This window comes from Platichthys flesus, chromosome 17, assembly GCF_949316205.1.
Source record: "Platichthys flesus chromosome 17, fPlaFle2.1, whole genome shotgun sequence".
Classification (NCBI taxonomy): domain Eukaryota; kingdom Metazoa; phylum Chordata; class Actinopteri; order Pleuronectiformes; family Pleuronectidae; genus Platichthys; species Platichthys flesus.
Window position 1 is genome coordinate 3,412,739 of NC_084961.1, and position 13,722 is coordinate 3,426,460.

The window sequence follows — 13,722 nt, forward strand, 5'->3', positions numbered from 1 at the left end:
GCGCACCAGCCCGGGTATTTATACCAAACACGTGGTGCGAGGGGAGACCACGCCTCCTCCCTCCCCTTTTCTCTCTCCTCATCACTGTAACCACAACAACCACTTGGCAGGCGTGACGTCACGGGATTCCGCTGCAGCCATATACTGTGTGCCTGCAGGAGGAGAGGGATGACGCAGAGGAGGAGGTGCCTGTGTGTGTGTGTGTGTGGGAGAGGGGGGGTGAGAGGGAGGGGGGGGCTTCTTCACACTCCCACCTCCTCATCTCCTGTCAATGGAAAACTCCGGCCTACTGTAAACCGCTATGTCCTCGGCCATAATCTCTTTTTATGGCCGAGGACAAAAGAAAGGCAGAATGTAGCCAAATCTCTCTCTCTATCTCTCTCTCTCTCTCTCTCTCTCTCTCTCTCTCTCTCTCTCTCTCTCTCTCTCTCTCTCTCGCTCTCTCTCTCTCTCCCCCCCCCTTTCCTCTCTTCTCTTCTCTCCATCTGTTTTATTTTGAAAGGAGGTGGAGGAAATGTGTGTCACGACTCGTGCATTTCAGATCCCCCCCATGCAACAGCCGCCATCTCCCACATAAAGGGTGCACAGCAGACAGATGAATGCTCAGACCCTTTCCTACATAAATCCAATCGTGGTTTATCAGAAATCATTAAATACTGGGTTTCCGTGTTTGAGGAGGTCAGGTTGGTGAAGGTGACCGATGACAGAATTACATAAATTCAGAGAACCTGCACATGACATCATGTTCATGGAAGCTTAGTCGGTGATCAGAGCAGATGTCAGAGAGACGCGGTCCACTAACCCCCCGACGTTACATAACTGTGCCATAAGGCCGACAGCTATGCCCCCCCTCACACAGTGAGCGCTCAGTACTGTTGAGACCCAAACACGTTTAGTTGATGATGATACACTTCAAAAGCAGACTCTCAGATCCACATCTGAGAAGCTGAAAGCAGAAAACATTCGGAGAACTAAGAAAATCCTCCAATTATTAATGACTCCTTCTACTTTCTCTAACATGAAGCCTCTGAGTTCTTCTTCCTCTCCACTCTTCTCGTAACCATCTGCCTCAGAGAGTCGTTCATGTGCTCGTGGGGGAACTCCTGGGTTCTGTCCCGTCCGTGACATGTCACATGCATGAATCATTTAAACGGAAGTGAGACTCCACAGAACCGGTAGTTCTGGTATACTGTGGAAAGAGAGAAGAGGAAGTTGAGTGGCTTATCTGTGGCGTCTAGGCCTTAACAGAAACCGGCCTGTGTGGAGCCGACCTGTGGCGTATCGGCTCGTACCTGAGTCTACACCGTGAGCTCAGCCTCGGCTCCGCTTACCCAGGGACACCGGTAGATCGATAACATGACACCGACACCTCTCCGGCATTGTGTGGGGCGTCTTCCCCCCCCCCTTGTGAAGTCTCTCTCTGAATTATTCATGCGTATCATGTTCTCATCTCTGGTGACAAACATGAGGAGGGGCCGTTCCCTTCACATCACTCTGTCGCTTCGGTCATTGATTTGCATTCTGTCTGTTGTGATGGAAAAAGTCAAGTGACTGGAAAGCAGAGCAAACAGACGGTTGAGGTGGGATTTCCCTTTAGTGACGCGTGGGAAACGATTCTCACATTTATATCAACACGATAAGAATCTGCTCGGTTCAGGTCTGAACTCCAGCTGAAGGTTTTGATTTGAATGATCCATTAATCATCAAATCACTTAATTTAATATAACGTACAGTTTCGGTGTGAATCAGCATCAGTCCAACCAATAGCTCACGACTTGTAGATATGTAATTTGCTGTAATCTTAGAAAAGGGGAAAGAAGCTTTGTCAGACCGGAAACATGTATCTTTTGCAATTGCAGCTTAAGAATAACAGTTTGCAGTTGCTGTGTATTTTCTGTCAAGTGATTAATCGTTCAACTAGCAAATGATTTCAGCTCTCGTCTCTCGTGAACACGCATCAGAGAAGCCATCACTCAGTCTCTCTTTATAAATGTCTCTCCAGTGCCGAAGCTGTCAGGGGACGGATTCATCAGGTTTTATTTAGCCCCTGCTCAGGAGCTGCCCTGCTTTCTGTCGCTCTATCAAACATGTGACGATCACTTCCGCTCGCCCACAAGTTCATCGTGTGAATCACCGTCAGCTGCAGCGACGATAAAAAAAACTTTTTCTACAGGACAAATTAAAGATCTCTCTGTTGAACAATTAACGATATATCGAGCAGTTTCTCAGAAAGTGCAGTGTACAGCAGCAAAGTGTCAATTGATGTTCCGGTTTCTTTACAGGTCGCCAGGGTTTTTCCTGTAGGGAAATTCGATGTGTGGCTGTGTGACTCTAATGTGAGGGTGGGAATGAGCGGCTCAGCGTGGTGCTAATGGACCACAGCTACCTGCTCAGCTCCAGTGTGGCGAGCAGGAGGCAGCAGGAGGTGGATGAATAAGTCCTTTGGGCAAACGGTTCCTCTGTGACCAGCTGCAGGCTTGTGAGGACCGGTCGGTGATTACACTGGGGCTCTTATTGATGGTGCTGAGGAGTGATCGTGGCCTTCACACCCACGCAGTCACGATAATGTCATCAGCTTCTGCTCACTGCCAGACTCTTATCTCCCTGCAGCTCCTCCACTCTCACGTTCTGCTCTCACACTGTTCCTACAGAGAACCACAGAGATGTTTCCCTCCTGGATTCTCAGGCAGGAGACAAGATGTGTTTTTTATTTGCTCTGTTCTCCACAAGGGATTGGATGGCTCCTTATATGTGTCTGCTTCAGCAGTTTGTTCTCTTATGTAATGACTCACGCGCACACTGCTGCCTCATCGTTCTGTAGTATTTGAATTTGCTGCCAGGTAATTTTGACAGGTTAAACTGTTAAGCTATTAATAGAGTTACCAGTGTGATGGCTTTTTCATTTACTCTGGTATTAGTGCCAGTCTACAATGTGTTTGCTCAGTTGGAAATAACCCTGCTGTTTGTGACTGTGCAGCAGGTTTTTTCCTGTGTGTGACTGAAACTTTATAGTTCAGTTAAAAGGAAGCAGATAAGAAAACAGAGAAGCTGCTTCATCAACAGAGAAAATGACTCTTATTCACCAAGTGCAGCTCCCAGGTCAGACAGACATGAGTCAGTGGACAGCTCTGGTTTCTGGTGTGAATTATCTGAAGTGTGTGTGAAGCGACTAGCTCCTGGACATCTTGAAAACAAAATCCAGCCTGTGGCCTAGGTGATGAGCCTGCTCACTGAATGTCAATGACTCACACAGGTCAGCCTGAGTAAAGTGAACTCACTAGCTAAACCATCATCAAGTTATCAATTGGATCCAGTTCGTGGTTTGTTTTCACAGTCTCGCTAATCCAGCGTGAAGCTCATGAGGTCAGTTATCTCCTGGAGATATTCATCTGGAAAACATCCGCTGAAAACCACTCATGTTTGGCAGCTGGAAACCAAATCAATTAACTCCCTTCATTAAGTGTGTGAAGTGACTTGGATGATGATGACTGAGACTTCACATCTCCACAACAACAAGCATTTAAAACAAGACAATACAAATCAGGCGTGTTTGTGTGACTGCATGGATTATTGGCACTTCAAATTCATCCAGAAAATGATTTCAGATAAGTCTGGAAGGAATGTCTTTAACGGCCTGTTTCCCCTTTAAATGGGAAATGAAAGCTCAGTGAGCCGTGCAGTTATTAATTAATATAGATACTGGTCTGATCCGATCACCTGCCGGGTCCACCACCGCTCACGATGCCTGAAATCCACAAAACACTGGCTGAGCGTTTCCAGAGCACACAGTGAAGTTCAGTTTATGTTTCTGTGAGGCGACAGAGCGGACGCTATGTGCCTATATGGACATTCAGTCAATATGAAGCCAGCAGTTGTTTATCTCAGATTGGCCTAAAGACTGGAGACAGAGGGGTACAACCCTGGTTCTGTGAGAAGGTTACATCATCCGACTATACCTGCACCCACAAGGGGATAGCTACAGCTTCACGTTTCACAACCTGACCTGAGAGAGGTATTGATGTCCCAGAGAGAAAGGATAGTACAAATTAGGAATAATTCCAGGGTTTAGAAAAGAGCACATTTGCTTTTCCGTGTTTTCATTCTTATAGCTTTTCTTATCTGTATCTTTGGAAGCTGAAAATTGGTTTTCAGACTATTACTGAATGCAGATCTTTCAGTCGAGGCCCGGGAGCAGCTTTTATCCTCTCAGCTGACAAACGAGAGGAGGAGCAGAGGAGCTGCAGTGTGGAGGCGAGTGGCTCTGGGCTGTGCATTGTAGAAATGAACCAGACAATAGGCGAACAGACAGCGAGGACACAGAGGGACGGTGCATCCAAATCCAGGCATGCAGTTGCTCGTGCTGCCAAAAAGGCTTTGTTATGAACCGAGGCAGTGACGTCAACACCAGCGGAGGGAATGCAAGGAGGAGGAGGGGACCGAGTCGTCGTTAACAAACAGTCATAAACACACGAGAGCCATGATGGAGCAGAGAAGGAAGGATGCTGTTTAGGGGGCAGAGAGGACACGTTGTGGTGCCTCCTGCTCCACTCTGCACGTTCATCCCCTCACATCTCATGACACACGTAAAGGAGCACCTACCTATGAAGGATTTCTTGCCGGTCTTCATGGCCCCCCCTCGGTGTTTGGTGATATTTAGCTATGGAGTCTCTGAAGAGTGGATTCCTGCCTGCTGCAGAGCGTTCAGGTGCATGTGACAGAGATGCAGCCCTGTGCCTCCCTCTTCCCCTTTTCCCTTTCGCCGCAGCTCTGGTCAGAAAACAGTCTTTGATTCTCGTGCTAAATCACTTTCTGCACTTCCCTCTGCCGTTTCCTTCCTCCTCTCGTCTTGGCTGCGCTGAGACAAATTGGCTGAGAGCAAAGATCTGTGACGCACCTGCCTCTCCCTCCTCTGTGCAACCCACTGACTCCCCCCCCCCCTCAACCTCCACCCTCATCTGTTCTATCCTCCACCTGGAGCCAAACAAAAGCAGGTATGTGGTTACGGCTCCCGTGAGCGTAGGAGTCCCGCCGGAGGGGAAACCGGTCTCCATGACATGGGAACCACCTGAGGAATAAAGAGAACAGACAGAGAGGTTCATAAATCTGCTCTTAATTGGCCACTGATGCACAAGTGATGTGTTCGCTGCTCATCCTCCTCCTCTTCCTCCTCTTCCTCCTCTTCCTCCTCCGTTTACGGCCTCTCAGGGGTTTTAGGGACTAAAAGGACCTGGTTAGTCACACCGACGGCCCTGATTGCTTTGTTTTGCGGTCTACCTGAGGCTGAAGGCCATCACAAACAATGAGGGCCATGTGATGGAGGGAGAGGTCTGTGGGGGGGGGGGGGGGGGGGGTGTCGATTTACATGAGCAACAACATCATTGATGAGCAACACTGTGAAGTGCAGCATTGAATTAGGATTGTGTTCGGAAGCTGGACAAGTGAATCTAAATCAAATTTCATTGAACGTACATAGACAATAGTACACAACAATCAAATTGACAACACAATAAAACATCAGGAAGCGATCAAAAACCAAAAGATACCATAAAACAAATAGAAAAACAATCTCTGTATAACCAAGTCTTTGATTGTTCTGATTCACTTAACTTAACTTATCCTGTTAAGATTCAAACTTTAAAAGAGCAGCTTCCTGTTTAGTGTGTCTCTATTTTAGGTGGTAGGGTGCAACCTGGTGACTGCTATAACGTATCATCTTCAGATTTAAGTCCATGCACCCTCCTGTTCTAACTATTTATACACGTCTATTTATACACACATTTGCTTTAATTTGTCATAAGTTTCTGTGAAGCCCTTCGAGGGAGAGCTGCTGGTTACTCTTTGATATCAGCTCACACCAGAGCTGTGGAGCTGAAACTGTCCTGAAGATAGGAGCCTAAGACTGGTGGACATGCAACACTACAGTAATTTAACAATGATGAGTCAATTTGAGGGACTGACCACATTCAGAGAATACAGTTCACATAAAATTCTCTTAGATATCAAACTTTGCTGTGCTGAACTCACAACTTCAGAGCAAACACAAACCGCTCCCTCCTCCAGCAAACAGGATTTACATTTCATGAACCACACAAGTTTGAAGAGAACTTGAAATATGCAACATTCAAATGATTTTGGAGCAGAGCCTCTCTCTCTCTCTCTCTCTCTCTCTCTCTCTCTCTCTCTCTCTCTCTCTCTCTCTCTCCCAGTCACCTTATATCTGCAGCCCTGTGTTGAAACCAGGCAACTTCGCCAACAAACATATTTTTCCAGCCTGTGAACAAACCCGCACGGCAAAGTTCACAGGGAAACAAACACCGGCCGATATCGTGTAGCTTGAGAAAGGACTGCGGGGATGTTTTGTTTGAACCGTGTTTCTCCACGAGGACAGATTGTCTGCAACAGATTTGCATGTGATTTAAATCCGGGCAGGGAGCGAGGTGAGGGGACGTGGAGGACGCATGTGAGTCGCAGGAGGAGAGGGAGTGATGCAGAGAAACAGGACGGTTCCGACATGTGACCTTCGTTGGCGTCGTTGTCGAGGAACCGGGTCGAACCAGAGGAACAACAACAGACGTTAAAATCCCATTCGTCTTGTTGTGGGACTCGTGTCAACTTCACAGATGATGTCAGAAGCTGCTGTTGGTAAATTTGATTTAATACCTAAAGTAGAAAGGTTAAAGATCGGCTGCTGGACTACAGAACCTGAAGAGAACTGCATTGAGCCACACACAGACAGTTATTAGAAAGACAGTTTGAGATGGAGAGAAACCGACAAGGAGTTGGGCGATAATGGGATGATGGTGGGGTAACTGGTCATCAGTGTGTCAGTGGGCAGGGAAGCATGGGTGATTGAAGATAAGACACGGGTGAGCAGGCGGGTATGGAGACAGGAAACCGGTCCGAAGACAAACCGGTGGTGGGCTGATGGAAAATGGCCGGTTTGGAGAGATGAAGGGACAAACCAGACCAGGAGGAAGTAAACAGGCCGCGGCGGGGGGGAAGTTGGAAACCACAGAAGTTCCCAAATCACAGCCAATCCCACGAGGTGCTTCGATAAAACTAAACTGAGAGATTCATTATAGGCACTTTCCTGCCTCAGCGTTTATCAGCCCATTCACGGACACTGTGGACGGGGCCGGAACCAATGACCTGTGAGCAGGAAGGCGAGGCAAGAGGGATTGAGATCACTCTGTCTGTACTGCAGGTCACTCTGTCTGTACTGGAGGTCACTCTGCGAACAGCCCCGGCTCAACTGCTGCTATCTTTAACCTGATTAGCCGCAGGTCAGCAGGCATGTTGGAGAAGATCCGTTAGGGGTGTGTGTGTCGTCTACATATTCGTCATGGTGTTGGGACGCAAAACTTTACATTTCAAGATGAAAATATGTTTTTAGTTAAAGATTCAGCAAGTTGGGTTGAAGTAAATGTCAAGGAAACGAGATGTAAGTCAAGGAAGAGTGGACTTAATAAAAATTTCTGAGGTCCTGGTTCAGGTTTGGCCGTCCACAAGGAATGTCAACACAATGTGCCAATGAGGATGGCTGCACAATCCTGTGTGTCTGTGTTTGTGTGTCTGCGTGCTCGGCTCTTTAACTGCAGAAGTCCAGGAAGCCATGTTCCCATGAAAATCTAGTGATCTTTCTATAGCACCATAAGAAGAACCATAGAAAACCGTATTTCAGGCCTATCCAACGTGAAACACCTGATGTCTCTGTTTGAGGGTCACCCGCTAGGTGAGTGTGGATTTAAAGGGATACAGTCATGGAGGAGCTTAACTGTCGCTTGCTTATAAATAGAAAAGAGGAGGAGGAGTCGTCTTAAGAACCTTGTGATCCTACATTTGGGACATACATACGCTGAGTCACTCTTGGCACACGGACACTCAGCGGAAACGTCTCGATGACACTTGCATATTTGTCCGTCTCATGTGGTAACATCCACAAATACACATAAATAATAACACTGGCAATGGCTGGATTCCATTTAGCTCCTCCAGTTGTGGGTTCTTGTGATTGACATCCAATCGTTGCTGCTTCCTTCCTCTCAATCAGATATTTTCTGATGTATAAATACTTTAAACAGTGACAGACTTCGGAGACGCTAAACGTGGCCAATCCGTTAAATATCTACTGACGCTCTGTCAACTGTTAATCTTACTGATACAATAATTCTCACGTATGAAAGTCTTGTTCTTCAGCTGGAGGGACCAGATCAGATAGAGGTGAGGTGAGGTGAAGTTCATCTCAGAGAAACCACCGACCCACTTTGGAAAGACAGGAAACAAGGTATAGACAAATGTAGAGAAGGACAAGAGGAAGGAACATTTGCTCGGGTGATCGTGGGGCGGACAGATCGGAGGGGGGGAAATATAATGCACAGTTATATCCCACTGATCCACGGCTCAGTTGCATATAATTCTCAGAAGTACCCCGGCTTCTTTTTATCATTTAATGACACAGATCATTGCATCACTCAGATCATTAAAGTCCCCATGTCCTGTGGAGTAACCCTGACTTCTAATCTCTCCACTAAAGAAAGTCATTATCTGCCAATTCTGTGATGACAGCTTATTTTATAAGTGCACAAGAGGGAAGGGTAGAGTGTGTGTTTGTGTGTGTGTGTGTGGGTGCAATCATGCATTTATAACCCTATGTGTGTGTGTGTGTGTGCTGCAGGATGAGTTTAAATGTCTATCATGAATGCTTTGGGCTGGAAAAGTTACACAACACCTCTTATGGTCTTACCTAACAGCTACTGGGGAGGATTACGGGGATGTTGTGGGATACTGGGAAGGGGCGGTGTATGCTGGAGGCTTAAGAGTATATATTCGAAATTATACGTTTGTCACATACCGTGCACTCTTAAAACCGTTAATCAGCAAATAATGGCTTTGCACAGAAGGAGCAGGATTACTTGGGAGCCTCTATGTAGAGGGGAGGCAGTTAAATCAAGTGCAGAGGTAGAGTTGCTGCAGCCGGGTCCCGGATATCAACTGGAACATTCCTCTGCTCGATTGGTTTCAAAGACCTTTCAAGAGTTTTCTAGAGGTTTCCATCAGTTTAGTGTTTTTTAACGCCTCAGACCCGACGACAGCCAGAAGCCAGAGGCCTCATGTTGTGAACACGATATCTCAGGAACGCCTCAAGGACATGTTTTCAAACATGGTACAAACGTTCACTTGGACTCACGGACAAGGCGATTGGATTTGGGGGGTCAAGGGTCAAGGTCACACTGGCCTAACAAAACCCTTAATCTTAAGAAGACCGTGAGAGGATCTTTCTACTGATAAGAAATAAATAAATACTTTAAAATACCTATAATAAAACCTATGGGATCACTTTTTTCCTCTAATTTCTCCCTGTTATGTTTTGCTGCAGCCTTTCGTGTTTTTTACATAACCGTGCTGCATGACTGTGCTTCTCCTCAGCCTATAAATTAATTCATGCACCAAACACTCCCAGCTGGCGTAACAGAGATTTGGAACATGCTGCCAAGCAGAAGTTCTGCTCCTGTTTTTGTTTTTTATTTCCTGAGAGAAGTGAACCAGGCAGAGCCGCGTGAGCCTGGAGAGCTTTTTAATCCAGATGTACAGTTACATGTTCAGTGTGTTGGGTTAGGATTAGATGACATCACTGCCGCTGGGCGTCATGGAGCTGGTGAGGACGGTTATATCAGACCCCGGAGCAGCGGGTTTAATATTAATGAGTCTGCAGTGACTGAGTCTGTGGGGGAAAAGCTCTGGAGACAAGAACCAGGGAGCAGGTGCAGGGCTGAGCAGCGAGTGGGGACGAATCACAGCACAGCTTCCGGAGAACATGACGAGAACATAAACATCATGTGCGTGTGGGTCTGTGTGTGTGTTCCCATAACACAATGATAATCAATGATACACACTTAGAGGAAGTGATGAATTGCACTCATTCCTGCATTCTCAGCCTTATTTTCACTTTCACTATTTCCTCTGGTTATTTGGGGGAAAATCCTTTGATTTATTGTTATTGTCACTGGAAAATACATTTGGTTTCATATAACTGGTAAGAGTACCAAACTTAAACTTGACACCTTATTTTGGAGAAACAACCACATTTGAATAATATACATATTTTATATTTAACTGAACAAGTCACAGCAGCTTTTATTTTCACATAAACCTGTAGCTGTTAATTGATTAGTTAGTAGATTTGATAATCAGACATTTACTGACAAAAATATACTTAAGAAGATGTTCTCTGTCGACTTATCTTATCTGTATGATGTCCAAAATTATTCACATTGCTGATTTCTTAATTTCCTTTGTTCAACTAATTCTTTAATCTCTTTATGCCAGAAAATGCAGTTTTGATTTTCGATCTCATTACAGCAACAGAGATGAGGATGAAAGTAGAAGTAGCTCTCCTCCCTCTCTTGTCCACTGGGGGAGTTTCATTATGTAACATCCAGGGAGGAGAGGCTCCAGAGGGAGGAGCCCTGGGGGGGGGGAGATGGGCTCTGACCTGCAGCTGCAGCAGCCGTGGGAGGACCATCGGGTTTTTGACCTCCTGACCCTGCATACGAATTTAGCACGAGACCCAAATACCTTTCAAAATAAAATCCATAATCCCGGCTGCCTGCAGAGAGGAGCGGAGAAAACGTAGATCATCAAAACCAGCTCCACCTGTTTATTGTTTCTGCACAAAAATGTCTCAGACTCAATTAAGTCACTAAAGCATTCAGAGTGTTTGTGGGCCGCGCTGCAGTTTGTGGCAACAGAGGAAAGTTTCACACCTCGTCTGACGTCTGTGACATTTCAACAGCGAGACAATTCCATGGAGCTTAACATTCTGCGGGTGTGAATAAATGGGCGTGTTCCACTTTCTCTGCAGCGTCTCCCACAGAATTCAGTAAATCTCCTGCATGTTGACGTGACACATGATGGGTGATCTTAGGTCACTGCTCGATTTGGCCGTCCTGTGGAAGGATGCACCTCCTCCCTGATCTACATCCAAGCTCCTCCAGAAGATTTCAGGAAAGAATCTGGAATTCAGTGCAATGTCTGAAAGGAGCTAGAATTTCTTCCACCTAAGGAAATCTTATTTGGTTTTGCAGTATAAGGCAAAAATCACTTTACGGATTTAACTGAAAACTGGGAAGGATGGTTCATGGGCCAATAAAGGACCCATTCAAATTGTGTAATAGGGCGGATCAAGGATTTTACCTCTATCATAAGCCTTGTTAGGTAGTATTTGTTTTTAACATTTTGATGTGTAACCACTCTACTGAGGATGTGTGTGTCTGTGGTGTGATAACAGACCCTTGAGACAAACCCGATGAATCGCTCCTTCATTATACCCAAGGGCAAACAACTCGTCTTCTGAGTGCACGTGAAACCACACGGCACGTCTTGTAGCAGCGTGTGCAATCACATTGCTGCTCCACGGCGGAGATGACAGAGGAGCTGCTCTACATTCCTGCTGCTAAGACAACATTCAAGTCTCCCTCCGTCACGGACGCTCTGCAGAATGAGTCTTTTGTTTGTCAGCTATCGTCATTTAAATCTCATGACAGGACGCGAGGTCCTTTCGGGTGAATTCATCCCAGAGGGGAAAGTTGAGTTTGACGAAGTCAGATTGAAAAGGTGCATGTGGATATAACGGTAGTAATTATATATATTGTGGGAAAGGGAATAAAGTCTCAAAGTGAAATTTGGAAACGTTAAATTCAAGAGAGGGATGCGTTTATGAACACCGTCTTGTACTTATACCTTCTCTTCTGTTTCTCAATATTTATTAGTATATATTTTCCAGATCATGTGTTAAGTCAGGATTCAACTGGTAGCTGGTCTGCAAACTGGTTTTCAAATGCAGCCTCCGAATGAGACACAGCTTCTATTACAGTATCTGAAATATCAGGCTGGGGTTAAAGTGACAGGAGTAAGATCACTGACTTTGCTTTGTGATTTCCGTTTCCCATTCTGATACATAAAAAGTTTCCACAGGATTTAGCAGTTCAGTTTGCACTCTGTTCTCTCTGTGTATGATTAACTCTGTTGACTGGACAGGAATCCGCTGCTGCAGTGGAAGAAGTGTCGCTGCTGCTGAGCTCAGGGAAGTTTCAGGAACGGATTATGCAACCCTGGGATTCTGGTTTATTCAAGCACTTAAAAAAACAAAACAGATACAAGCTGTAGCACAGCTGCTTGTGAAAGAAGAGCAAGAGAATTATTACGTAAAGCAAAAAATTAAAAAGGAAAGAAACGTTAAATTACAAATTTGATTGAGCTCATGTGTTTTCATAGACAAATTTATACACAATCTTTAAATGGAAATATTGAAAATCGAATGAGCAAACAGATTGATGACGGGTGATGATGCAGTTGAGGCATGTTGATCCAATAATCCCAACTTTGTCTCCCGATTACATTTTCTCCCTCAATTTGCTGCTGCATCTTCTGCCTGAGTCGCTCTTCATCTGCCAGAGGCTCCAGACGTCACCGGGCCTGATTGCCAGTCTTCCTCTTACGTAAACATCGAGGCCAGTGCAGCACAGACACACAAACTCCTGTGAAAGGCGAAAGCTCTTTAGCTTCCTCCGGGTGAGTTGATGCATGGCTGCCCGGCGCCCACCCCAGACTCTGCAGTCAGTTGGCTGCAGGGGCTGCAGCCAGTGAATGAGATGTCTTTCACTTTGCGTTCTTTACATCTCTTGCGATGTTCTCGACTCGTGTTCCATTTTCGAAGAATAAACGGCGATGCTGCCCTTCTCAGAGGATGGGGGGGTTGCGTAAGAAGCAATTTTTTCTTTCCTCAAACCAGCTCCTCCGGTCTGTTTCTGGGTTAATGCTGCGGCAGCTTTACTGAAGGAACAGTGTGCAGCGGATGCAGCTGATAAGAAGAGAGGAGATCATAAAACCAGGCTGTCATGTAATGAATGGGTTGTGGTTAAAAACTGCTTCTGAAACATAATGTTTTCTGGAGGAGCTTTGTGTGAAAACGCAAATGTCTTAACATTTTAGTTTGGCCTCAAGTTAAGAAGAAGATGAGATTCTAAAGTGTATTTTGCAGATCGCCAATCACACGTATCTCCTCTCGGTGTGAACCCGAACTGCTTCAATCCCCATGAAGGACTAGAGGGGTCCAGCCTGGACCAGCTTCACTGCGAGGTGAGAGATATGATTCACGTCTTCCACACAGCTGATGGATAAGAGCTTAACTTTTTAATATTTCCTCCAAAATCCTGTGCTCAGTTGGCATGAGAATCATATGAGCAGACGGTGGTTGCAATGATGCTAAGTGTTCGGTCGTCTTTCTCCGCCGCCGCCGTCTCTCTTATTGATCTTCTTCATTTCTGTGTGATGAAGAAGAAAATCTGCACAGGTGTTTGATAGGCAGGGGGGGGGGGGTGGCTGAAGCACATGAGACAATACAAAAAGGTTCCTCTGGACTTTCTGGAGGCCTTCACTCGGACAATTGCACAAAATGTCTGGACGTTCCCCAGAGTTCAGTACTAGATTTATTAAACTCCATCATGTTGGTGAATTTCCTCTTTGACGGTCCCACGTTGAACATTTCAGTGATAGGTTGTGTGGTTCTTTGTTTGTTTGTTTGTATAGTTTGCTGCAGTGTTGTCAAAAGCACGACTATGAGTGGAAACTGGCCTGAAGTCTGGAGGACTTGGCCTTTACATTGTTTCCTGGGGGGGGTCCGTATTCGTTAAACATTGACAGAGGGCGCTGGGTCAACTGAGC